This window comes from Oncorhynchus tshawytscha, linkage group LG05 (genome assembly GCF_018296145.1).
Source record: "Oncorhynchus tshawytscha isolate Ot180627B linkage group LG05, Otsh_v2.0, whole genome shotgun sequence".
Lineage (NCBI taxonomy): Eukaryota > Metazoa > Chordata > Actinopteri > Salmoniformes > Salmonidae > Oncorhynchus > Oncorhynchus tshawytscha.
In genome coordinates this window covers 75,623,059-75,649,548 of record NC_056433.1, presented here as the reverse complement: position 1 = coordinate 75,649,548, position 26,490 = coordinate 75,623,059, and the positions used below count along the sequence as shown (strand labels likewise).

General features: G+C 45.8%; 1 protein-coding gene across 1 annotated transcript in view; it reads left to right on the top strand.

The window, feature by feature from the left end:
* The first annotated feature begins 375 nt into the window (after nucleotides 1-375).
* The window catches only part of pde4ba (phosphodiesterase 4B, cAMP-specific a), a 333,978-nt gene continuing 307,863 nt past the window's right edge, over nucleotides 376-26,490 (top strand). The window contains exon 1 of the mRNA XM_042322358.1: nucleotides 376-600. The gene's annotated coding sequence lies outside the window, so the exon portion shown is untranslated. The remainder of the gene's footprint in view (nucleotides 601-26,490) is intronic.

The window sequence follows — 26,490 nt, the reverse complement described above, 5'->3', positions numbered from 1 at the left end:
TCAAATTTCTGTAAAAATTTAAGGATAGGCTACAGACAAAGTCGTTTGCATGTCACACTGGAGAACGTAGACGTAGTACCACGCGCTATAGAGTAGCTTCGGCGCGCTCGATTGGTCCAGAGTACTATCCTCGTGTGGTGAGAGAAGGAATGCCGACTTGAGAGATTTTTTAAGAAAGCTCTTCGGAAACTATCTTCCTCCATTTTTATTAAGAACGTTGTGAATGATACATTCTTGAAATAATTTGAACCTCCGAATTGACTATACATTCTTGAAATAGTTTGAACCTCCGAATAGACTAACCCCCGCGTGATTGTCTAGTGACAGAGAAGTGAGTCCATCAAGGAAGTGCTGTTTTTATTTGGGTAAGGAATGACAGGATACCAGATGGCTCGGGAACAGGCTTTTTAGCTCAACCGCACGAGGTTGGCTCGAGGTCGCAATAGCGGAACGGAGGATACACAACAACGCGCACTGAAACCGTGTTGGTAACTAAAGGAACTCGACTTTTTGATAAATTCGCATTTTACCGAAAATTCTGCTTTTGCAAGAGCCATTTGTCACCCTTCTACGAGAATAGAAAGTGGACTCGCTTTTTAGGTAAGGTGCACCAGAGCGCTCGAACGTTAAACGATGATGCTGTTATAGTTTTGTCTAATGTTGTGTTGTGTTCTTTTGTTAGGCAATTTGCAGATACTCATTAATAATAATATTTGTACAACACCTAAATATGTTTCAGCTAGTTCACTAAACAGGGTTCTGGGAATTCCCTGTAGCGAAATCCAGTGCTCTATCTATCATGATTGATGTCTTATTTATGATGGGTGCTGCCTAGGCTGTAGGCGATTGGATTGAGTAACTACTGGTAGGCTACTTTTTGTCATTTTTAAAATCTGTGACGATTCTATAGATAGAAAAATATAATAAAATTAATCTGCCTAATTGTTTATTTTGTAATTATCGAAGATCATTTTGAACGGGTGGCCCAGACTCAGACCCTGACTACAATGAGACAATGAACAGGCTAGCAATGTAACGTTACATTTCAAGACGTTACATTGTTTGTTTCTTGGTTCATGTTAACCAACCTGACTTACTTGGCTTCAAATGGATTAACACAATACAATAAACCATTCAACGGACAGAAAATGTACACATAACTGACACCATTGAAGTGATAATGAAATCGCAATAGTTGTATAGGTGCACTCCCTGTCTTTCTGGACTAGTGTTCTAATGGGATTTTAGGACTCCCTCTGACACACTATCAAATCAACATAAAACAAAATGTATTTGTCACATGCTTCGTAAACAACAGTGAAATGCTTACTGTGGGGTCATTTTTCGGTAATTAGTTCAACATAAAAAAATCCCAAAATATTTCCATATAGAAATAGTGACATCAGGAATTTGATATTCTCCTGGGTCTGTCTGGATAAGGACAGGTATGAGAGTGACACGGATATGGAATAGACTGCATTGGGATCATATTCAGCCTAGACTCTAGAAGATTATCTTTCTGTTTGCTCAGAGCATTATCTCCAAAGGGGCTCAACCTTTCTGAAGCCAGCTGAGCTTTAAATCCAGGGCCAACCTCCTGAGTTGAAAATGAGAAACATGGCCACAATTTACTTGAAGTTGCACAGATACCATGTAGCCAAATGTAATGTCAATGTTTTTGTTATTACGTGGTAATATACTAGCAAGTCATTTTACACAGAAGTTGGTCTGTTTGCTTCCCTTAAACTTCAACCATTCATTGCTATATTTTATTAATATATAGTTAACAAAGTTACAGAGTAACTACATTTTATAAAGGGAACTGAAGCTTCCTGTGTTCAATAGAGGATGCAGGGCATGTTTTGCATCTCCCTTTGCCTTTGTGTTATGTTGACAGTGCTGGCGGTGCCAGTGAGAGAGTGGGTCTCTGGACTGTACTTCTGAATCAGGAGGGGACACTGGCTTGTGAATGAACCCTCCCTGAGCCAACAACCCTGCCTGCCCTGGTCCTTCCTCTTCTGCTCTCTCATCTCACTGTCCATCTCTCTCATTCTCCAGTACAGTACATCCCTTCCTCCCCAGCTGGATCTTTCCATCACTGTCTCTTCCTCCTTCCTTCCCTCCATCCCTCTGTCTGATTAGATCCCTTCCATTACTTTATTTTATTTCATCCCAAAATCCATTGATCAGACCACTCACAGTCTGTGTGTGTGTGTGTGTGTGTGAAGTATAATAAAACACATTCATTGCTTCCCCTATATGCATTTTGCGCACCGTTTTTTAACGATTTTATTTAGGAAAATAATTTTCAGGGTGGTAAAATGTGTTCAGTGTAAACTTAAATGACTACAACCAGATATGTAGAAAAAGATAATGGAGCAAGATTTTTTTTAATAAGATCATCTTCGAGAACTAACTAGAGAGTCAGGGAGAATCTGAAATTCAAAAAATGTCATGGCATGGGCCCCGTTGATTTTGTTATAACGTTTGAGTTACTCAGATAGCGTTAAGAACAAGGCATAATTTGGCAACATTTTTATAATTGCAGGAAAGTAGCTTTAAAACTGAACATTTTCTCAGCACAATGGGAAATGTGTTGAATTGTACAACATTTGCTTTGAAACGGCAATTTTTATCTCAGGCCCATGAGAAACGCGTAAAATTGCAAGAAACTAGTTTTAAAACTGTGATATGTTCTCTCTGCCCCATGACAAGATGTGTAGGATTGCAGGATATTTTTGGCTAGGAGGAGGGCCTCTAAAACTGCACCACTGGCCACTCCCACTACCGCACCCACTATCACGCACTGAAAAGGGGGAAACACTGACATTGATCAATAAGCAGTGCTGTGAGTGGACTCTGAGAGCAAAGCTTTAATATTCAATACCTAAGCTTGAGAAATCAAAGCAAATATTTACAAATATTTAATCAACATGTCATGTTTTGTGTAGCCGAAATCGGATAGAGTCCAGAGCGGGTGAAATCTTTCTTGGAGTGCTATCTGTGGTGACAGTAATCTGGTTTCATTAATAGTGTGTGTGTGTGTGTGTGTGTGTGTGTGTGTGTGCACGCCCCACAGTGTGTGTGTGTTGTCATTATTGATCACCAGCAGAGACCAACAGGCTAATTAATAATTAGTGCAGGGCATATTTTTCTTCCCTTTTTAACCTTGTCAGTATTGCTAATGACTGTTTTGAAACATGTGTTCTGACATAAGTGGTTGCATTATGCTCATCAAACACATTTTGTGATTGGCTGGACATTCTCTCACCCCTCTCTACTGTTGGTAACACAGTGGCTGCTTCTTGTAGTCTGCCACCTTCCTCTGAATCGAGCTGTTCTCTGTGGCGTTCAAGTAGATAGCCTGCGTGTGTGAATCATACATCATCCACAAGTGAATGGAAAAGGTTAGATCAGTGAATAGTGGCCTCTAGCCATTCCCCAGAGGTCTTGAGGAGTGTGTTTAGGACAGAGAGGAGGTTCTGGAGGTCATTGATTACCTACCACATGGTGAGCAGTGGCACAGGATTTTAGAAACAAGGTCTGAGACACACACACCTCAGTGGGCTTTAGTCTTAGAGAAGAAAATGTGGTTCATAGGGTCTCCTCCTCAGCAGCAGCAGTAGTCAATGGGGCTATAGACCAACAATCAATCAGCCCTTAAGACTCAGGGGAGGAGATGCTCCTCAGTGGGACCCTGGCTGGCCGATCAACTCATTTATAATACCCCCTTTCCTTCCCTGTGATAGACAGACTGAGTCTATCAATGAAGACAGTGTTTACATCGCGCATTCTCCTGGCCGGTCCTGGCAATACGACCGCAGAAACCTACCCACATCCTGGTTCACTCTCTCCACCTGCCCATTGCTCTCGGGGTGAAAACCTGAGGTCAGGCTGATCGAGACCCCCAGACGCTCCATGAACGCCCTCCAAACCCGGGACGTGAACTGGGGACCCCGATCAGAAACCCCGTAGTGCCGGAAGACGTGGGTTAACAGGGCCTCCGCAGTCTGCAGGGCCGTAGGGAGACCGGGCAACCGGATGAGACGGCAGGAATGCGAAAACCGATCCACAACGACCAGGATCGTGGTGTTCCCCTGAGACGGGGGAAGGTCGGTGAGGAAGTCCAACGACAGATGTGACCAAGGCCGTTGTGGAATGGGGAGGGGCTGTAACTTCCCTCTAGGCAGGTGTCTAGGAGCCTTAATCTGAGCGCACACCGAACAGGAGGAGACATAAAACCTCATGTCCTTAGCTAAAGTGGGCCACCAGTATCTCCCCCTAAGACCCCGCACCGTCCTCTCAATTCCCGGATGACCCGAGGAGGGTCACGAACACCAAGCGGCACGTACCAAGCGGCACCACATTGTGGTGGCGTGGGTTCTAACCGTGATGCCCGCTCAATGTCCGCGTCCACCTCCCATAACACCGGTGCCACCAGACATGAGGCCGGAAGTATGGGAGTAGGATCGATGGACTGCTCCTCGGTATCATAAAGACGGGACAGTGCGTTGACCTTAGTGTTACGGGACCCTGGTCTATAAGAGATGGTGAAACGAAATCTGGTGAAAAACATGGCCCACCTTGCCTGGCGAGGATTCAGTCTCCTCGCTGCCCGGATGTACTCCAGATTACGGTGGTCAGTCCAGATGAGAAAAGGGTGTTTCCCCCCTCAAGCCAATGTCTCCACACCTTCAGAACTTTTACCACTGCCAGCAACTCCCGGTCCCGCACGTCATCATTTCGCTCCGCCGGACTGAGCTTCCTCGAAAAAAAAGCGCAGGGGTAAAGCTTCGGTGGCGTCCCCGAGCGCTGTGATAGCACGGCTCCAACCCCAGCCTTGGACGTGTCCACCTCCACCATGAGTGCCAAAGAGGGGCCCGGATGAGCCAATACGGGAGCATCGGTAAACAGCTCCTTCAGACGACTAAAAGCTCTGCCCGCCTCCACTGACCACCGCAAATGCACCGGCCCCCTCTTCAGCTGTGAGGTAATGGGAGCAGTCACCTGGCCAAAACCCCGGATAAACCTCCAGTAGTAATTGGCAAACCCTAAGAACCGCTGCACCTCCTTTACCGTGGTCGGAGTCGGCCAATTACGCACAGCTCTCCAGAGGGTAGTGAGGTCTGCACAACGCATCACCGGGGGCAAACTACCTGCCCTCCAGGACACCTACACCACCCGATGCTACAGGAAGGCCATAAAGATCATCAAGGACATCAACCACCCGAGCCACTGCCTGTTCACCCCGCTATCATCCAGAAGGCGAGGTCAGTACAGGTGCATCAAAGCTGGGACTGAGAGACTGAAAAACAGCTTCTATCTCAAGGCCATCAGACTGTTAAACAGCCACCACTAACATTGAGTGGCTACTGCCAACACACTGTCAATGACACTGACTCTACTCCAGCCACTTTAATAATGGGAATTGATGGGAAATGATGTAAATATATCACTAGCCACTTTAAACAATGCTACCTTATATAATGTTACTTACCCTACATTATTCATCTCATATGCATACGTAGATACTGTACTCTATATCATCGACTGCATCCTTATGTAATACATGTATCACTAGCCACTTTAACTATGCCACTTGGTTTACATACTCATCTCTTATGTATATACTGTACTCGATATCATCTACTGTATCTTGCCTATGCTGCTCTGTACCATCACTCATTCATATATCCTTATGTACATATTCTTTATCCCCTTACACTGTGTATAAGACAGTAGTTTTTTGGAATTGTTAGTTAGATTACTTGTTCGTTATTACTGCATTGTCGGAACTAGAAGCACAAGCATTTCGCTACACTCGCATTAACATCTGCTAACCATGTGTATGTGACAAATAAAATTTGATTTGATTTGATTTGAGCTGTAACGCGGTCACACTCCATCACCACCCCAGATGTGGAAATGCGATACCCCAGGAAAGAGACGGCTTGTTTGGAGAACACTCATTTCTCGGCCTTGCCGTGCCGGTCATGCTCCAGCAGTCGCGCAAGCACCTTTGCACACCAGAGACACATGCGCGGCGGCGCGCGTGGCGGAATAAATCAGAAAGTCATCGATATAAACCACCACACCCTGCCCGTGCAGGTCCCTGAGAATCTCGTCTACAAAGGATTGAATGACGGGTGGGGCATTCTTCAACCCATACGGCATGACGGGGTACTTATAATGGACAGATGTGGTACTAAACGCGGTCTTCCACTCATCTCCCTTCTGGATACGCACCAAGTTATACGCGCTCCTAAGATCCAGTTGTGAAGAAGTGTGCTCCGTGAAATGATTCCACCGCCGTAGCGATGAGAGCTAGTGGGTAACTAAACCCTGCTGTGATGGAATTTAGACCTCTATAATCAATGCACGGACGCAGACCTCCCTCCTTCTTCTTCACAAAAAAGAAACTCGAGGAGACGGGTGACATGGACGGCCGAATGTACCCCTGTCCCAGAGATTCAATGACATATGTCTCCATATCCACCGTCTCCTCCTGTGACAGGGGATACACGTGACTCCTGGGAAGTGCTACGTTTACCTGGAGGTTTATCACACAATCTCCTCGTCGACGAGGTGGTAATTGGGTCACCCTCTTCTTACAGAAAGCGAGAGCCAAATAGGCATGCGTTACCATGTCCAGTGGAACCGTGGCCTCCCTGACCCTACCGGTCAACAATCTAGGGAGTACAAGGGGAAGGGTTGGCCTATCTGCACCAACGGAATCCCTAACCTATGAGCGAACCCGTGATCCATAAAACTCCCAGCTGCGCCTGAATCGATTAGCGCCTTATGCTGGGAAGAGGGGGAAATATCAGGAAAAGATATTAGTACAAACATATGACCAACAGGAAGCTCTGGGTGAGCCTGGTGTTGACTCACCTGGGGTGTCCAAGCAGTGCTCTGCCTGCCCTCTCGACTCCCAGACGAGCTTCTCCAGCACCGGTCGGCAGTGTACCCTCTCCGACCACAACTTGTGCAGGAGGAGGCTCCTCCTCCGGTTGCCCTAGATGCAGCACCCCCTAACTCCATGGGTTTTGGAGCGGGAGTGCTGGGGGGTGGAACAAACAGAACCCGTTCTGGACGCCCGCGAGCAGCTAGCAGGTTGTCCAGCCGGATTGACGTGTCAATTAGTTTGTCTAGTGTGAGGGTGGCGTCCCGACAAGCTAGCTCCCTGTGGACATCCTCCCAGAGGCTACACCGGTAGTGGTCCATCAGGGCCCTGTCGTTCCACCACGCTCCAGTGGCTAGGGTCCGAAACTCCAGTGCAAAGTCCTGCGCGCTCCTCGTCTCCTGCCTAAAGTGGAACAGCCGTTCACCTGCCGCTCGCCCCTCCGGTGGGTGGTCGAACACAGCCCGGAAACGGCGGGTGAACTCAAGGTAATGGTCACTTGCTGAGTCTGGACCGCGTTGGCCCACTCCAGGGCTCTGCCCGTCAGGCAGGAGACGAGGACACTCACACTCTCCTCTCCCGAGGGAGTCGGGCGAACGGTAGCTAGGTAAAGCTCTAGCTGGAGCAGGAACCCCTTGCACTACATTGACAGTAGTGTAGAATAATATCATAAATACTACAGTATTTCCCCCCCCCAAAAAACTATAGTAAATGTATTTTATTTATTAATATCCATTATTTTACCTGGTAAGTTGACTGAGAACACATTCTCATTTACAGTACTACAGTAATGTTCACAAAAACACTACAGTCCGCAAAATCACAACACTTTCTAAATCAAATCAAATCAAATTTATTTATATAGCCCTTCGTACATCAGCTGATATCTCAAACTGCTGTACAGAAACCCAGCCTAAAACCCCAAACAGCAAGCAATGCTGGTGTAGAAGCACGGTGGCTAGGAAAAACTCCCTAGAAAGGCCAAAACCTAGGAAGAAACCTAGAGAGGAACCAGGCTATGTGGGGTGGCCAGTCCTCTTCTGGCTGTGCCGGGTGGAGATTATAACAGAACATGGCCAAGATGTTCAAATGTTCATAAATGACCAGCATGGTCGTATAATAATAAGGCAGAACAGTTGAAACTGGAGCAGCAGCACGGTCAGATGGACTGGGGACAGCAAGGAGTCATCATGTCAGGTAGTCCTGGGGCATGGTCCTAGGGCTCAGGTCCTCCGAGAGAGAGAAAAAAAGAGAGAATTAGAGAGAGCGTATGTGGGGTGGCCAGTCCTCCTCTGGCTGTGCCGGGTGGAGATTATAACAGAACATGGCCAAGATGTTCAAATGTTCATAAATGATCAGCATGTTCGAATAATAAGAAGGCAGAACAGTTGAAACTGGAGCAGCAGCATGGCCAGGTGGACTGGGGACAGCAAGGAGTCATCATGTCAGGTAATCCTGGGGCATGGTCCTAGGGCTCAGGTCCTCCGAGAGAGAGAAGGAGAGAATTAGAGAACGCACACTTAGATTCACACAGGACACCGAATAGGACAGGAGAAGTACTCCAGATATAACAAACTGACCCTAGCCCCGACACATAAACTACTGCAGCATAAATACTGGAGGCTGAGACAGGAGGGGTCAGGAGACACTGTGGACCCATCCGAGGACACCCCCGGACAGGCCCAAACAGGAAGGATATAACCCCTCCCACTTTGCCAAAGCACAGCCCCCACACCACTAGAGGGATATCTTCAACCACCAACTTACCATCCTGAGACAGGAACGAGTATAGCCCACAAAGATCTCCGCCATGGCACAACCCAAGGGGGGGCGCCAACCCAGACAGGATGACCACATCAGTGAATCAACCCACTCAGGTGACGCACCCCTTCCAGGGACGGCATACTGCCCTACAAAGGCAAACATCTTTGATCTGTTGTAATAGCCAGGTACAGTGGGGAGAACAAGTATTTGATACACTGCCGATTTTGCAGGTTTTCCTACTTACAAAGCATGTAGAGGTCTGTAACTTTTATCATAGGTACACTTCAACTGTGAGAGACGGAATCCAGAACAAAAACAAAAATCCAGAAAATCACATTGTATGATTTTTAAGTAATTAAAAAAAGCAGAAACAGAAACCTTTGTTTGCAATTACAGAGATCATACGTTTCTTGTAGTTCTTGACCAGGTTTGCACACACTGCAGCAGGGATTTTGGCCCACTCCTCCTTACAGACCTTCTCCAGATCCTTCAGGTTTCGGGGCTGTCGCTGTGCAATACGGACTTTCAGCTCCCTTCAAAGATTTTCTATTGGGTTCAGGTCTGGAGACTGGCTAGGCCACTCCAGGACCTTGAGATGCTTCTTATGGAGCCACTCCTCAGTTGCCCTGGCTGTGTGTTTCAGGTCATTGTCATGCTGGAAGACCCAGCCACGACCCATCTTCAATGCTCTTACTGAGGGGAGGAGGTTGTTGGACAAGATCTCGCGATACATGGCCCCATCCATCCTTCCCTCAATATGTTGCAGTTGTCCTGTCCCCTTTACAGAAATGCATCCCCAAAGAATGATGTTTCCACGTCCATGCTTCACGGTTGGGATGGTGTTCTTGGGGTTGTACTCATCCTTCTTCTTCCTCCAAACACGGCGAGTGGAGTTCAGACCAAAAAGTTATATTTTTGTCTCATCAGACCACATGACCTTCTCCCATTCCTCATCTGGATCATCCAGATAGTCATTGGCAAACTTCAGACGGGCCTGGACATGCGCTGGCTTGAGCAGGGGGACCTTGCGTGCGCTGCAGGATTTTAATCCATGATGGCGTAGTGTGTTACTAATGGTTTTCTTTGAGATTGTGGTCCCAGCTCTCTTCAGGTCATTGACCAGGTCCTGCCGTGTAGTTCTGGGCTGATCCCTCAACTTCCTCATGATCATTGATGCCCCACGAGGTGAGATCTTGCATGGAGCCCCAGACCGAGGGTGATTGACCTTCATCATGAACTTCTTCCATTTTCTAATAATTGCGCCAACAGTTGTTGCCTTCTCATCAAGCTGCTTGCCTATTGTCCTGTAGCCCATCCCAGCCTTGTGCAGGTCTACAATTTAATCCCTGATGTCCTTACACAGCTCTCTGATCTTGGCCATTGTGGAGAGGTTGGAGTCTGTTTGATTGAGTGTGTGGACAGATGTCTTTTATACAGGTAACGAGTTCAAACAGGTGCAGTTAATACAGGTAATGAGTGGAGAACAGGAGGGCTTCTTAAAGAAAAACTAACAGGTCTGTGAGAGCCGGCATTCTTACTGGTTGGTAGGTGATCAAATACTTATGTCATGCAATAAAATGCAAATTAATTACCTAAAAATCATACAATGTGATTTTCTGGAGTTTTGTTTTAGATTCCGTCTCTCAGGAGTTGAAGTGTACCTATGATAAAAATGACAGACCTCTACATGCTTTGTAAGTAGGAAACACTGCCAATTTTGCAGGTTATCAAATACTTGTTCTCCCCACTGTATATTATCAGATTGTGGTATTTCATTTCCTGACACAAGAACAAGCGAGTTGATGAGAATATACAGTGTCCTGGAGTATCAGAAATTGCTGTCTATTTAGACAGAAAAATACTTTGACGTCAGATTTTGCATATACGCCACCCATTCCCATCCCCCATATCACAATTTGTCGCCCCATAAGTGAGAAACCTACATGCCATGTTTAGACCATATATTGTGTTCCCTACATGTTATAGAAAAGAGCAGAAGCTCTGAACTCTCTGTTCAGACCCCAAACCTACCTACCTACCTACCTACCTACATGTTATGGGAAATTTGCTCTTTTAGTATTTCACCAGTTGGTTTCCTGAAGGAGAAAGCTTCCACTTCTATGTCAACGATAATGAAACAAAAACACTATAGTAAATATTACAGTATTGTCTGCAATAACACTACAGTAAATACTACAATATACTATAATCTGCAAAAACACTATATTAATTACTATAGCATATAATACAGTTTTCTTTTAGTACAGTATTTATACTGCTTACATGTCTTTTTGTCGAGCAAAACTTTTTTGTGGAAGCGCACAGACCCCCTCGCACACTCAACGTTGTCGAGATCTGTTAAGTGTCCTTGTAGGCGGGCTATTTGGCGGGTAAACTGTGAAGCCAGCTGTATAGCCTATTGCATGTTTCTGTTTCTGAGTCTTTTATTGAAGAATGTCAAACACTGTTGTGTCTGTTTGCTGCTTTTCATTAAATCATGCATAGCTGTTCTTTATGTGGCCTAAAATAAATGTGTTCATTGGGTAGAATATTATCTATTGGCTTTAGCATAGAATTTTAAACATTGTGATTTTAGAGACAGAAAGTAACAATAGCCTATGATTAAAGGGTTAGGCTATAATGGTAACAATATAAAGATATTGAAGCACATTTGATTACCACAAAATGTTATGCTGTTTTCAAATGAAACACAATACCTTGCTCTTGCTAAAGCTTAAAGGGCCACCCCAGAGTTTCATAACCAGGTGCTCAGCCCTGAAGACCAGGGGCTGATGGGAGACCTGCAAATCATCCTATTTGCGGGTTTGAGGAAGAAATTCCTGTAATTCTACATCATTTTACATGATTGGAGACGTTACAATAATCTTTTTTAATACCACACAAATGACCAAGATGACAAGATACTCTGACATTGACAGACTGAGATCATTAAAACGAACGACCCTGGTCTTAAATGCAACCAATAACATAGGCCAATGAAAAGAGTGGATACACAGATTGTAGACCTACAAAATGAGGAGGAAATTATAGTCCACCAACCTTCCAGTGGCACTCACGTATCCAAGGTCCTGGTGACGTCTCTGACAAGCAATGGAATCCAAATGTATCCTCTCCATGCTTCAAAGAAATATCCTGGCGCATGAAGGCTACACCTACAGATGGGAATTATAGACCGCAAATAAGTCCTTCTGGAAGTGCACCGAATATGATGCTTTTGAATGACAAGGTCGCATATGGCTAACTGAGGTGGTGTTCTCCAATTTGTGCTGGATACGCGGTTCTTTCAGCGCCCGGAACATCAACTGGAGGAGCTTCTGACATACTTTCAGGCAACATGGGTTGGGGAGAAGGTCAGAAAGCCAATGTTTCCCATAGGTATGTGTTGTTTAACATAATAATGGATGTATTATTCATATTCTTATTATTGATGACAGCATGGTTGCTAATCTGCTTATATCTCTTTTTGTATTTTCAGAATTATGGAACTGCTGCCATGCTGTCCTGTAAGACTTGGCAAAGACCAACAACAGAGGGGAGGGCTGGCATCGAAAATGTTTGGCCAATTTTGGCGCTACCCACCCCACCATTTGGAAGTTCATGGAGAAATTGAAATGCTTACAGCAAAGTGGCGAAATGAGAATGGAGCAGCAACTTGCTGGTGTTTCTCTGGTGCTGGTGTTTTCCATGGCAAGACCCCTCTACCGTAAGCAACAGAAGGACCTGAAGTCACTGGTTCAGAAGTAGTTCGCGACTGAATGGCTGGAGTCTTACCTGAAGAACGTTGCCTACACTTTCTAGTTTCAGTTGTGAATACGTGAAAATCCATCTGAGAAAAATGAGCACCTAGTCTACTTGGGCATTTCTTCATGACACAACAATTTAAACTCTCTCAATTACTCCAAAATCCTCATGAGACCAGAAAATTAAGCACATTCTTGGAAGATTTGTTCCTGAACTTGTTTTTATGGTGCTGCATTGTCATGTAAGCCTAGTCTTATTTTGGGGTATTTTTTTGGTTATTTGAAATAAATGTTTTAGGCTTATTATATTATATTTTGTTACCCTTTGTTGTTGATAAATAAAGGTTTTATAGTGAATGGTTGTGTTAATGGAGGTTTTAAAATGTTTTTTTGAGGCCCCCCCAGTGGCGCAGTGCTAGAGGCATCACTACAGACCTGGGTTCGATCCCAGGCTGTGTCGCAGCCGGCCGCGACCGGGAGACAAACGAGGCGGTGCACAATTGGCCCAGCGTAGTCCAGGTTAGGGGAGGTTTTGGCTGGCCAGGGTATCCTTGTCCCATCGCGCTCTTGTGGCGGGCCAGGTGTTTGCACTCTGACTTCGGTCGCCAGCTGTACGGTGTTTCCTCCGACACATTGGTGTGGCTGGCTTCCGGGTTAAACGAGCAGTGTGTCAAGAAGCAGTGTGGTTTGGCGGGGCCGTGTTTCGGAGGACGCATGGATCTCTCCCGAGCCCGTACGGGACTAACTACCAATTTGGATGTCCCGAAAAAGTACAAACAAATTTGTTTTATTTTTGCCCAATATCTAGTTTCCCCAGAGAAATTAGATATTGGCTGTTTTAAACATTCAGCCTTTATAGAACCATATGAACAAATTTATGTACAACATTCTACCCATATCAAGAAATGTATATAGGCCTTAGCTATAATATTCTGCCCATATGAATATACCATATTTGTAGCCAAACAGATGAAAAGTATTAAACATACACATTTAATATCATACTCATGAACACAATCATGCAATAGGCTACATACAGCTGGCTTCACAGCTTCCCTAGCGCTTCACAGCTTCCCTAGCGCTTCACAGCTTCCCTAGCGCTTCACAGCTTCTCCAGTGCTTCACAGCTTCCCTAGCGCTTCACAGCTTCCCTAGCGCTTCACAGCTTCCCTAGCGCTTCACAGCTTCTCCAGTGCTTCACAGCTTCCCTAGCGCTTCACAGCTTCTCCAGTTCTTCACAGCTTCCCTAGCGCTTCACAGCTTCTCCAGTGCTTCACAGCTTCCCTAGCGCTTCACAGCTTCCCTAGCGCTTCACAGCTTCTCCAGTGCTTCACAGCTTCCCTAGCGCTTCACAGCTTCTCCAGTGCTTCACAGCTTCCCTAGCGCTTCACAGCTTCCCTAGCGCTTCACAGCTTCTCCAGTGCTTCACAGCTTCCCTAGCGCTTCACAGCTTCTCCAGTGCTTCACAGCTTCTCCAGTGCTTCACAGCTTCTCCAGTGCTTCACAGCTTCTCCAGTGCTTCACAGCTTCCCTAGCGCTTCACAGCTTCCCTAGTGCTTCACAGCTTCCCTAGCGCTTCACAGCTTCCCTAGCGCTTCACAGCTTCTCCAGTGCTTCACAGCTTCCCTAGCGCTTCACAGCTTCTCCAGTGCTTCACAGCTTCCCTAGCGCTTCACAGCTTCCCTAGCGCTTCACAGCTTCTCCAGCGCTTCACAGCTTCTCCAGTGCTTCAAAGCTTCTCCAGTGCTTCACAGCTTCCCCAGTGCTTCACAGCTTCTCCAGTGTTTCACAGCTTCTCCAGTTCTTCACAGCTTCCCTAGCACTTCAAAGCTTCTCCAGTGCTTCACAGCTTCTCCAGTGCTTCACAGCTTCCCTAGCGCTTCACAGCTCCTCCAGTGCTTCACAGCTTCCCTAGCGCTTCACAGCTTCTCCAGTGCTTCACAGCTTCCCTAGCGCTTCACAGCTTCCCTAGCACTTCACAGCTTCTCCAGTGCTTCACAGCTTCCCTAGCGCTTCACAGCTTCTCCAGTGCTTCACAGCTTCCCTAGCGCTTCACAGCTTCCCTAGCGCTTCACAGCTTCTCCAGTGCTTCACAGCTTCCCTAGCGCTTCACAGCTTCCCTAGCGCTTCACAGCTTCCCTAGCGCTTCACAGCTTCTCCAGTGCTTCACAGCTTCCCTAGTGCTTCACAGCTTCCCTAGCGCTTCACAGCTTCTCCAGTGCTTCACAGCTTCCCTAGCGCTTCACAGCTTCTCCAGTGCTTCACAGCTTCTCCAGTGCTTCACAGCTTCTCCAGTGCTTCACAGCTTCCCTAGTGCTTCACAGCTTCCCAGTGCTTCACAGCTTCTCCAGTGCTTCACAGCTTCTCCAGTGCTTCACAGCTTCCCTAGCGCTTCACAGCTTCTCCAGTGCTTCACAGCTTCCCTAGCGCTTCACAGCTTCTCCAGTGCTTCACAGCTTCCCTAGCGCTTCACAGCTTCTCCAGTGCTTCACAGCTTCCCTAGCGCTTCACAGCTTCCCTAGCGCTTCACAGGTTCCCTAGCGCTTCACAGCTTCCGTAGCGCTTCACAGCTTCTCCAGTGCTTCCTCCAGTGCTTCACAGCTTCTCCAGTGCTTCACAGCTTCTCCAGTGCTTCACAGCTTCTCCAGTGCTTCACAGCTTCCCTAGCGCTTCACATCTTCCCTAGCGCTTCACAGCTTCTCCAGTGCTTCACAGCTTCCCTAGCGCTTCACAGCTTCTCCAGTTCTTCACAGCTTCCCTAGTGCTTCACAGCTTCCCTAGCGCTTCACAGCTTCTCCAGTGCTTCACAGCTTCTCCAGTGCTTCACAGCTTCCCTAGTGCTTCACAGCTTCTCCAGTGCTTCACAGCTTCCCTAGCGCTTCACAGCTTCTCCAGTGCTTCACAGCTTCCCTAGCGCTTCACAGCTTCTCCAGTGCTTCACAGCTTCCCTAGCGCTTCACAGCTTCTCCAGTGCTTCACAGCTTCCAGCTTCTCCAGTGCTTCACAGCTTCCCAGTGCTTCACAGCTTCTCCAGTGCTTCACAGGTTCTTCCCTAGCGCTTCACAGCTTCTCCAGCGCTTCACAGCTTCCCTAGCGCTTCACAGCTTCTCCAGTGCTTCCTCCAGTGCTTCACAGCTTCTCCAGTGCTTCACAGCTTCTCCAGTGCTTCACAGCTTCTCCAGTGCTTCACAGCTTCCCTAGCGCTTCACATCTTCCCTAGCGCTTCACAGCTTCTCCAGTGCTTCACAGCTTCCCTAGCGCTTCACAGCTTCTCCAGTGCTTCACAGCTTCCCTAGCGCTTCACAGCTTCTCCAGTGCTTCACAGCTTCCCTAGCGCTTCACAGCTTCCCAGCGCTTCACAGCTTCTCCAGTGCTTCACAGCTTCTCCAGTGCTTCACAGCTTCTCCAGTGCTTCAGCGCGCTTCACAGCTTCCCTAGCGCTTCACAGCTTCCCTAGCGCTTCACAGATTCTCCAGTGCTTCACAGCTTCCCAGTGCTTCACAGCTTCTCCAGTGCTTCACAGCTTCCTCCAGTGCTTCACAGCTTCCCTAGCACTTCACAGCTTCTCCAGTGCTTCACAGCTTCCTTAGCGCTTCACAGCTTCCCAGTGCTTCTCAGCTTCCCTAGCGCTTCACAGCTTCTCCAGTGCTTCACAGCTTCCCTAGCGCTTCACAGCTTCTCCAGTGCTTCACAGCTTCTCCAGTGCTTCACAGCTTCTCCAGTGCTTCACAGCTTCTCCAGTGCTTCACAGCTTCCCTAGGGCTTCACAGCTTCTCCAGTGCTTCACAGCTTCCCTAGCGCTTCACAGCTTCCCTAGCGCTTCACAGCTTCCCTAGCGCTTCACAGATTCTCCAGTGCTTCACAGCTTCTCCAGTTCTTCACAGCTTCTCCAGTGCTTCACAGCTTCTCCAGTGCTTCACAGCTTCCCTAGCACTTCACAGCTTCTCCAGTGCTTCACAGCTTCCCTAGCGCTTCACAGCTTCCGTAGCGCTTCACAGCTTCTCCAGTGCTTCACAGCTTCCCTAGCGCTTCACAGCTTCCCCAGTACATCTTCTCCAGTGGTTCAGCTTCCCTAGCGCTTCACAGCTTCTCCAGTGCTGCACAGCTTCCCTAGCGCTTCACAGCTTCCCTAGCGCTTCACAGCTTCCTCGCTTCACAGCTTCTCCAGTGCTTCACAGCGTCCTTAGCGCTTCACAGCTTCTCCAGTACTTCACAGCTTCCCTAGCGCTTCACAGCTTCTCCAGTGCTTCACAGCTTCCCTAGCGCTTCACAGCTTCTCCAGTGCTTCTCAGCTTCCCTAGTGCTTCACAGCTTCTCCAGTGCTTCACAGCTTCCCTAGCGCTTCACAGTTTCTCCAGTGCTTCACAGCTTCTCCAGTGCTTCACAGCTTCTCCAGTGCTTCACAGCTTCCCTAGCGCTTCACAGCTTCTCCAGTGCTTCACAGCTTCCCTAGCGCTTCACAGCTTCCCTAGCGCTTCACAGCTTCCCTAGCGCTTCACAGATTCTCCAGTCCTTCACAGCTTCTCCAGTGCTTCACAGCTTCTCCAGTGCTTCACAGCTTCCCTAGCACTTCACAGCTTCTCCAGTGCTTCACAGCTTCCCTAGCGCTTCACAGCTTCCCTAGCGCTTCACAGCTTCTCCAGTGCTTCACAGCTTCCCTAGCGCTTCACAGCTTCCCTAGCGCTTCACAGCTTCCCTAGCGCTTCACATCTTCTCCAGTGCTTCACAGCTTCCCTAGCGCTTCACAGCTTCTCCAGTGCTGCACAGCTTCCCTAGCGCTTCACAGCTTCCCTAGCGCTTCACAGCTTCCCTAGCGCTTCACAGCTTCTCCAGTGCTTCACAGCTTCCCTAGCGCTTCACAGCTTCTCCAGTACTTCACAGCTTCCCTAGCGCTTCACAGCTTCTCCAGTGCTTCACAGCTTCCCTAGCGCTTCACAGCTTCTCCAGTGCTTCACAGCTTCCCTAGCGCTTCACAGCTTCTCCAGTTCTTCACAGCTTCCCTAGCGCTTCACAGCTTCTCCAGTGCTTCACAGCCTTCCTGTCACGTTCTGACCTTTATTTCCTTTGTTTTGTCATTATTTAGTATGGTCAGGGCGTGAGCTGGGGTGGGCAGTCTATGTTTGTTTTTCTATGATTTTGGGATTTCTATGTTTCGGCCTAGTATGGTTCTCAATCAGAGGCAGGTGTCATTAGTTGTCTCTGATTGAGAATCATACTTAGGTAGCTTGGGTTTCACTGATTGTTTGTGGGTGTTTGTTTCCTGTGTCAGTGTTTGTGTCACATGGGACTGTTTCGTTGCCAGTTCACTTTGTTGTTTTGCATTTGTGCTCATGTTGAGTTTTCATATTAAATACCATGGACACTTACCACGCATATTGGTCCGATCCTTGTTTCACCTCTTCAGAGGAAGAGGAGGAAATCTGCCGTGACACTTCCTGTGAAAACCCAACTTATTGTAGCCACATGCGGATGAAAGAATAGCGGAGCAAGGAGTTTGGTTCTGCTGCAGTATTTGCGGTAAAATATTACATGTAGTGACTGTGCTTTGATTTATACCACAGTTAACTGTAAAAACTACAGTATACTACTAAGGTCCACTAAAACACTACATCTAATACTACAGTGAAGTCTGCAAAAACCCAACAGTGAATACTATAGTATTTATACCATAGTAGTATACTGTTGTATTTGTTCATGTGCGCTCTCTCTCTCTCTCTCTCTCTCTCTCTCTCTGTGTGTGTGTGTGTGTGTGTGTGTGTGTGTGTGTGTGTGTGTGTGTGTGTGTGTGTGTGTGTGTGTGTGTGTGTGTGTGTGTGTGTGTGTGTGTGTGTGTGTGTGTGTGTGTGTGAGACAGTCTAATCAGTTAGACCTGTGCGCTCATCTGGCCATAATCAATCTCTCTGAGAGCTCTGTCTGGAATGAAATAATAAATCTGTGGGCCTGAAGGAGATCATTTTTAAACACAGCCAACTAACAGCTGGCACACTGTGCTTCTATTCACTATAAGCCCTGGTTGATATTACACACACATACTGTATGCTATTAGTCATGGCTTGTGTGTCGGAGATGTCAAATCCCTTTTAGGTCCTATACATAGTATGCACCGTATCCATTTTGAGTGGGGTAGGCAGAGTGAGTGTGGTCATAGTATGCACCCTATCCATTTTGAGTGGGGTAGGCAGAGTGAGTGAGGTCATAGTATGCACCCTATCCATTTTGAGTGGGGTAGGCAGAGTGAGTGAGGTCATAGTATGCACCCTATCCATTTTGAGTGGGGTAGGGAGAGTGAGTGACGTTATACCGTTTAGTCACGGTAATTAGGCTTCTCCAAGCTCTGATGCTGCTGATGGTCATTAGTAGCCTACCAAATTTGCTAATTGCTTGGTACTCAACACTTTGTTGTCCCTCTAAAAACTCTGACATCAATGCAAACATAATAGAAATCTAATCAAACACTTCATGAGAGCCCATGAGCTCATGTTGCACAACATTTCTATAGGATATGCAATTGCATGAGAAAACAGAGTGATGGCCTCTATTAATAAGAGGAGGAGCCCATCAGCTTTCTATAGGTCTACTATATTTATTTCTCAACTTTCCTAATATTAAGCACATTGCTTATCTTTACAAGAGGAATATAGCCTACCTGGTTGGAATGAAAATGAACCATGAGAAAAACATCCTCCATTCGCTATTTAAGTGCATAGATGACATGTATTTCCCCTGGCCCTGTTTTGAGACAGGTGTATGATAATGGTCCATTCAAAACAAATTTCACACATACAGTGCCTTCGGAAACTATTCAGACCCCTTGACTTTTCCACATTTTGTTACGTTACAGCCTCATTCTAAAATTGATTAAATAAATAAAAAATCCTCAGCAATCTACACACAATACCCTATAACGACAAAGCGAAAACAGTTTTTTTTGACAGGAACACCAAAGTAGTCAGACCCTTTGCTGTGAGACTAAAAATTGAGCTCAGGTGCATCCTGTTTCCATTGATCGTCCTTGACATGTTTCAACAACTTTATTGGAGTCCACCTGTGGTAAATTCAATTGATTGGACATGATTTGGAAAGGCACACACCTCTATATATAAGGTCCCTGTCACGTTCTGACCTTAGTTCCTTTTTTATGTCTTTGTGTTAGATTGGTCAGGTCGTGAGTTGGGGTGGGTAGTTTATGTTCTTTTTTCTAGGTTGTTATATTTCTATGTGTTTGGCCTAGTATGGTTCTCAATCAGAGGCAGGTGTCCTTCGTTGTCTCTGATTGAGAATCATATTTAGGTAGCCTGTTTTCCCCATTTTGGTTGTGGGTGTTAAATTTCTGTTTCGTGTCTGTTCACCTGGCAGTTTTCTCTTCGTTATTATTTTGTGAAGTGTTTAGTTTGTTCAATTAAAACATGACGAACAATTACCACGCTGCATTTTGGTTCTCCTCTCCTTCCACCAACGAGAAGCGTTACAGTCCCACAGTTGACAGTGCATGTCTGAGCAAATGCCAAGAGGTCGATGGAATTGTCCGTAGAGCTCCGAGACAGGATTGTGTCGAGGCACCGATCTGGGGAAGGGTACCAAAACATTTTTGCAACATTGAAGGTCCCCAAGAACACAGTGTCCTCCATCATTCTTAAATGGAAGAAGTTTAGAACCACCAAGAGAGCTAGCCACCCAGCCAAACTGAGCAATTGGGGGAGAAGGGCCTTGGTCAGGGAGGTGACCAAGAACCTGATGGCCACTCTAACAGAGCTCTAGAGTTCCTCTGTGGAGATGGGAGAACCTTCCAGAAGGATAGCCAACTTTGCAGCACTTCATGGTAGAGTGGCCAAAACCCTTTTACATTAGCAGATGTCACAAAGTGCTTTACAGAAACCCAGCCTAAAACCCCAAGCAGCAAGCAATGCAGGTGTAGAAGCACGGTGGCGAGGAAAAACTCCCTAGAAAGCAGGAAACTAGGAAGAAACCTAGAGAGGAACAAGGCTCTGAGGGGTGGCCAGTCCCCTTCTGGCTGTGCCGGGTGGAGATTATAACAGTACATGGCCATTAAGGCCAGATTGTTCTCCAAGATGTTCAAATATTCATAGATGACCAGCACTGTCAAATAATAATCACAGGGGTTGTAGAGGGTGCAACAGGCCAGTACATCTGGAGTAAATGTCACTTGGCATTTAGAGGTCAAAATAGCATGTGCAGTAGAGGGAGAGAGAGTTGAAACAGCAGGTCTGGGACAAGGTAACACGTCCAATGAACAAGTCAGGGTTCCATAGCCGCAGGCAGAAGAGTATCGGTACAGATACTCAATGTGCGTTAGTCAATGTAATTTAGGTCAAATGTACATTACCATTCCAAAATTTGGGATTACTTTGAAATGTCCTTGTTTTATAAAGAAAAGCATTTTTTTTGTCTATTAAAATAACATCAAATTGATCAGAAATACAGTGTAGATATTGTTAATGTTGTCAATGACTATTGTAGCTGGATTTTTTAAATGGAATATCTACATAGGCCCATTATCAGCAATCATCACTCCTGTGTTCCAATGGCATGTTGTGTTAGCTAATCCAAGTTTATCATTTTAAAAGGCTAATTGATCATTAGAAAACCCTTTTGCATTTATGTTAGCACAGCTGAAAACGGTTGTCCTGATTAAAGAAGCAATACAACTGTCCTTCTTTAGACTAGTTGAGTATCTGGAGCATCAGCATTTGTGGGTTCAATTACAGGCTCAAAATGGCTAGAAACAAAGAACTTTCTTCTGAAACTTGTCAGTCTAATCTTGTTCTGAGAAATGAAGGCTATTCCATGCGAGAAATTGCCAAGAAACTGAAGATCTTGTACAACGTTGTGTACTACTCCCTTCACAGAACAGCGCAAACTGTCTCAAACCAGAATAAAAGAGGAATGGGAGGCCCTGGTGCACAGCTGAGCAAGAGGACAAGTACATTCGAGTGTCTAGTCTGAGAAACAGATGCCGCACATGTCCTCAACTGTCAGCTTCATTAAATAGTACCCGCAAAACTCCAGTCTCAATGTCAACAGTGAAGAGGCGACTCCGGGATGCTGGCCTTCTAGGCAGACTTGCAAAGAAAAAGCCATATCTCAGACTGGCCAATAAAAATAAAATATTAAGATGGGCAAAATAATACAGACACTGGACAGAGGAACTCTGCCTAGAAGGCCAGTATACCGGAGTCGCCTCTTCACTGTATTTCTGATCAATTTGATGTTATATTAATCAACAAAAAATGTGCTTTTCTTTCAAAAACAAGGACATTTCTAAGTGAACACGGTAGTGTACATGTAGGTAGAGGTAAAGTGCATAGATAATAAACAGAGAGGAGCAGCAGCGTAAAAATGGGGGGAGGGGCCACTCCCCTCCATCTGCCTCTTTCTCCCTCTATTCCCCCCTCTACCCCCACCCCCCTCTCTCTATGTGTTGATCCATACATTTCATGCATTACGTTTGGTCTTTGGGTCAGGGAGGGAGTAGGAATGGAGCCGGGCCAGCGTTAGCCATATGCTTCTAGTGATCAGGCCTCAAAAAGCCCTCGTAAGCTCTCCAGTGACGGTGATGTGTTGCTGGCTGGGCATTTGACAGATGAATATAGGTCTAGAGCTAAAGAAGAGATGGAGGGTTCTGTTTCTGGTCCTGCTCAATAAACAGGATGTAATGGGGCGGGGGGAGATGCAGACTGCATCGTGACTTTGAATATATGTAGGCCTGTGTACTGAAGGTGCAATCATGTATGTGATTACATGAATTGTTATTGACAGTGGAGACGGATAGATAAATTAAAGAATAGATGGCTAGAGGCCCTCCTGTTGATTAATGGATGGCAGATGAATGTAAGAGTTTATATGCCACTTGAGGTTTCAATGCTCTATTTTCAACCTGTTGCTTTCCATTAATTGGTTGCAGCGGTGCCCAGAGACTGGTAGCACAATGAGCCTGTCACAATAGCGGTTAATTGAACAGATGCAGATGGTGGTCTCTCTCTCTCTCTCTCAATTCAATGGTGTTTCTTGGCATGGGAAACATATGTCTGCATTGACAAAGCTAGTGAAATAGATAATGAATAAAACTTAAATTAACTATCAGAAATTAACAGTAAACATTCCAAATTATATTATGGCAATCTACAGTGTTGTAACAATGTGCGAATAGTTACAAAGAAGAAAAACAAAGAAGTACAAAAAGGAAAATAAATAAATATAAATATGGGTTGTATTTAGAATGGTGTTTGTTCTTCACTGGTTTCCCTTGTCTTTGGGGCGGCAGGTAGATTGCTAGATCATATCCCCGAGCTGACAAGGTAAAACATATCTAGTTCTGCCCCTGAACAATGCAGTTAACCTGCTGTTCATAGGCTGTCATTGTAACTAAGAATTTGTTCTTAACTGACTTGCCAAGTTAAATAAAATTCTTGTGGCAACAGGTCACAAATCTTGCTGCTGTGACGTCACACTGTGGCATTTCACCTTATGCATATTGGAGTTGGATTTGTTTTCAAATTCTTTGTGGGTCTGTGTAATCTGAGGAAAATATGTGTCTCTAATATGGTCATACATTTGGCAGGAGGTTAGGTAGTGCAGCTCAGTTTCCATCTAATTTTGTCGCCAGTGTTCACTTAGCCTGTCTTTTCTCGAGAGCCAGGTCTACCTACAGTGACCTCTCTCAATAGCAAGGTTATGCTCACTGAGTCTGTACATAGTCAAAGCTTTCCTTCATTTTGTGTCAGTCACAGTGGTCAGGTATTCTGCCACTGTGTACTCTCGGTTTAGGGCCAAATAGATTCCAGTTTGCTCAGTTTTCTGGTTAATTCTTTCCGATATTCTTTTTGTTTTCTCATGATATGTTTTGGTGTAATTGTGTTCATATCCTGGGGCTCTGTGGAGTCTGTTTGTGTTTGTGAACAGAGCCCCAGTACCAGCTTGCTGAGGGGACTTTTCTCTAGATGTATCTTTCTGTAGGTGAAGGCTTTGTTATGGAAGTTTTGGGAATTGCTTCCTTTTAGGTGGTTTTAGAATTGAATGGCTCTTTTCGTTAATGGGTGTTGTCCTAATTCTGCTCTGCATGCATTATTTGGTGCTTTATCTTGTACACAGAGGATGTTTTTGCAGAATTCTGTATGCAGAGTCTCATTTTGATGTTGGTAATCGGAAACCTGACCTCACAATGATAAAGGGCAATGAATTCTATCACTGATTCAAGTATTTTTAGCCAGATCCTAATTGGGATGTTGAATTTTATGTTCCTTTTGATGGCGTAAAATCCCCTTCTTGCTTTGTCTCTCAAATCGTTCACAGCTTTTTGGAAGTTACCTGTGTTGCTGATGTTTAGACTGAGGTAGGTATAGTTTTTGTGTGTTCTAGGGCAATGCTCTCTAGATTACATTTTTATTTGTGGTCCTGACAACTGGACCTTTTTTGGAACACCATTATTTTTGTCGTACTGAGATTCACTGTCAGGGCACAAGGCTGAGGATCTGTGCAGAAGATCTAGGTGCTGCTGTAGGCCCTCATTGGTTGGGGACAGAAGCTCCAGATCATCAACAAACAGTAGACATTTAACTTCAGAGTCTCGTAGGGTGAGGCCGGCTGCTGCAGACGTTTCTAGTACCCTCGCCAATTGGTATATGTTGAAGAGGGTGTGGCTCAAGCTGCATCCCTGTCTCACCCCACAGCCCTGTGGAAAGAAATGTGTGGTTTTTGCTTGTTGATTGTTTACATTGATTTAATAATGTTGTATGTTTTACCCCCAACACCCCTTTCCATCCACTTATATAGCAGACTCTCATGCCAAATTGAGTCAAAAGCTTTTTATAATAAACAAAGCATGAGAAGACTGCTTTTATTTTATTGTATTTGATTGTCAATGTTTTATTTATTTTTTATTTCACCTTTATTTAACCAGGTAGGCTAGTTGAGAACAAGTTATCATTTGCAACTGCGACCTGGCCAAGATAAGGCATAGCAATTCGACACATACAACAACACAGAGTTACACATGGAATAAACAAAACATACAGTCAATAATACAGTAGAAAAAAACAGAAAAGAAAAAGTCTATATACAGTGAGCGCAAATGAGGTAAGATAAGGGAGTTAAGGCAATAAATAGGCCATGGTGGCGAAGTAATTACAATATAGCAATTAAACACTGGAATGGTAGACGTGCAGAAGATGAATGTGCAAGTAGAGATACTGGGGTGCTAAGGAGCAAGATAAATAAATAAATACAGTATTGGGATGAGGTAGATAGATGGGCTGTATACAGATGGGCTGTGTACAGGTGCAGTGATCTGTGAGCTGCTCTGGTGTTTAAAGCTAGTGAGGAAGATATGAGTCTCCAGCTTCAGTGATTTTTGCCGTTCGTTCCAGTCATTGGCAGCAGAGAACTGGAAGGAAAGGCAGCCAAAGGAGGAATTGGCTTTGGGGGTGACCAGTGAGTTATACCTGCTGGAGCTCGTGCTACGAGTGGGTGCTGCTATGGTGACCAGTGAGTTGAGATAAGGCGGGGCTTTACCTAGCAGAGACTTGTAGATAACCTGTAGCCAGTGGGTTTGGCGACGAGTATGAAGCGAGGGCCAGCCAAAAAGAGCGTACAGGTCGCAGTGGTGGGTACTGTATGGGGCTTTGGTGACAAAACGTATGGCACTGTGATAGACTGCATCCAATTTGTTGAGTAGAGTGTTGGAGGCTATTTTATAGATGACATCGCCGAAGTCGAGGATTGGTAGGAAAGTCAGTTTTACGAGGGGATGTTTGGCAGCATGAGTGAAGGATGCTTTGTTGCGATATAGGAAGCCAATTCTAGATTTAATTTTGGGTTGGAGATGCTTAATGTGAGTCTGGAAGGAGAGTTTACAGTCTAACTAGACACCTAGGTATTTGTAGTTGTCCACATATTCTAAGTCAGAGCCGTCCAGAGCAGTGATGCTGGACGGGCGGGCAGGTGCAGTCAGTGATCGATTGAATAGCATGCATTTAGTTTTACTTGCATTTAAGAGCAGTTGGAGGCCATGGAAGGATAGTTGTATGGCATTGAAGCTCGTCTGGAGGTTAGTTAACACAGTGTCCAAAGAGGGGCCAGAAGAATACAGAATGGTGGCGTCTGCGTAGAGGTGGATCAGAAAATCACCAGCAGCAAGAGCGACATCATTGATGTATACAGAGAAGAGAATCTGCCCAAGATTTGAACCCTGTGGCACCCCCATAGAGACTGCCAGAGGTCCGGACAACAGGTCCTCCGATTTGACACACTGAGCTCTATCAGAGAAGTAGTTGTTAAACCAGACGAGCCAATCATTTGAGAAACCAAAGCTGTTGAGTCTGCCAAGAAGAATGTTGTGATTGACAGAGTCGAAAGCCTTGGCCAGGTCGATGAATACGGCTGCACAGTAATGTCTCTTATTGATGCCGGTTATGATATCGTTTAGGACCTTGAGCGTGGCTGGGGTGCACCCATGACCAGCTCTGAAACCAGATTGCATAGCGGAGAAGGTATGGTGGGATTCGAAATGGTCGGTAATCTGTTTGTTAACTTGGCTTTCGAAGACCTTAGAAAGGTAGGGTAGGATAGATTTTGGTTGGTAGCAGTTTGGGTCTAAAGTGTCACCCCCTTTGAAGAGGGGGATGACCGCGGCAGCTTTCCCATCTTTGGGAGTCTCAGACGATACGAAAGAGAGGTTGAACAGGCTAGTAATAGGGGTTGCAAAATTTCGGCAGATCATTTTAGAAAGAGAGGGTCCAGATTGTCTAGCCTGGCTGATTTGTAGGTGTCCAGATTTTGCAGCTCTTTCAGAACATCAGCTGTCTGGATTTTGGTGAAGGAGAAATGGTGGGGGCTTGGGCGGGTTGCTGTGGAGGATGCCGTGCAGTTGACTGAGGTAGGGGTAGCCAGGTGGAAAGCATGCCACGCCGTAGAGAAATGCTTATTGAAATTCTCAATTATAGTGGTGGTAACAGTGTTTCCTATCTTCAGAGCAGTGGGCAGCTTGGAGGAGATGCTCTTATTCTCCATGGTTTTTACAGTGTCCCAGAACTTTTTTGAGTTAGTACT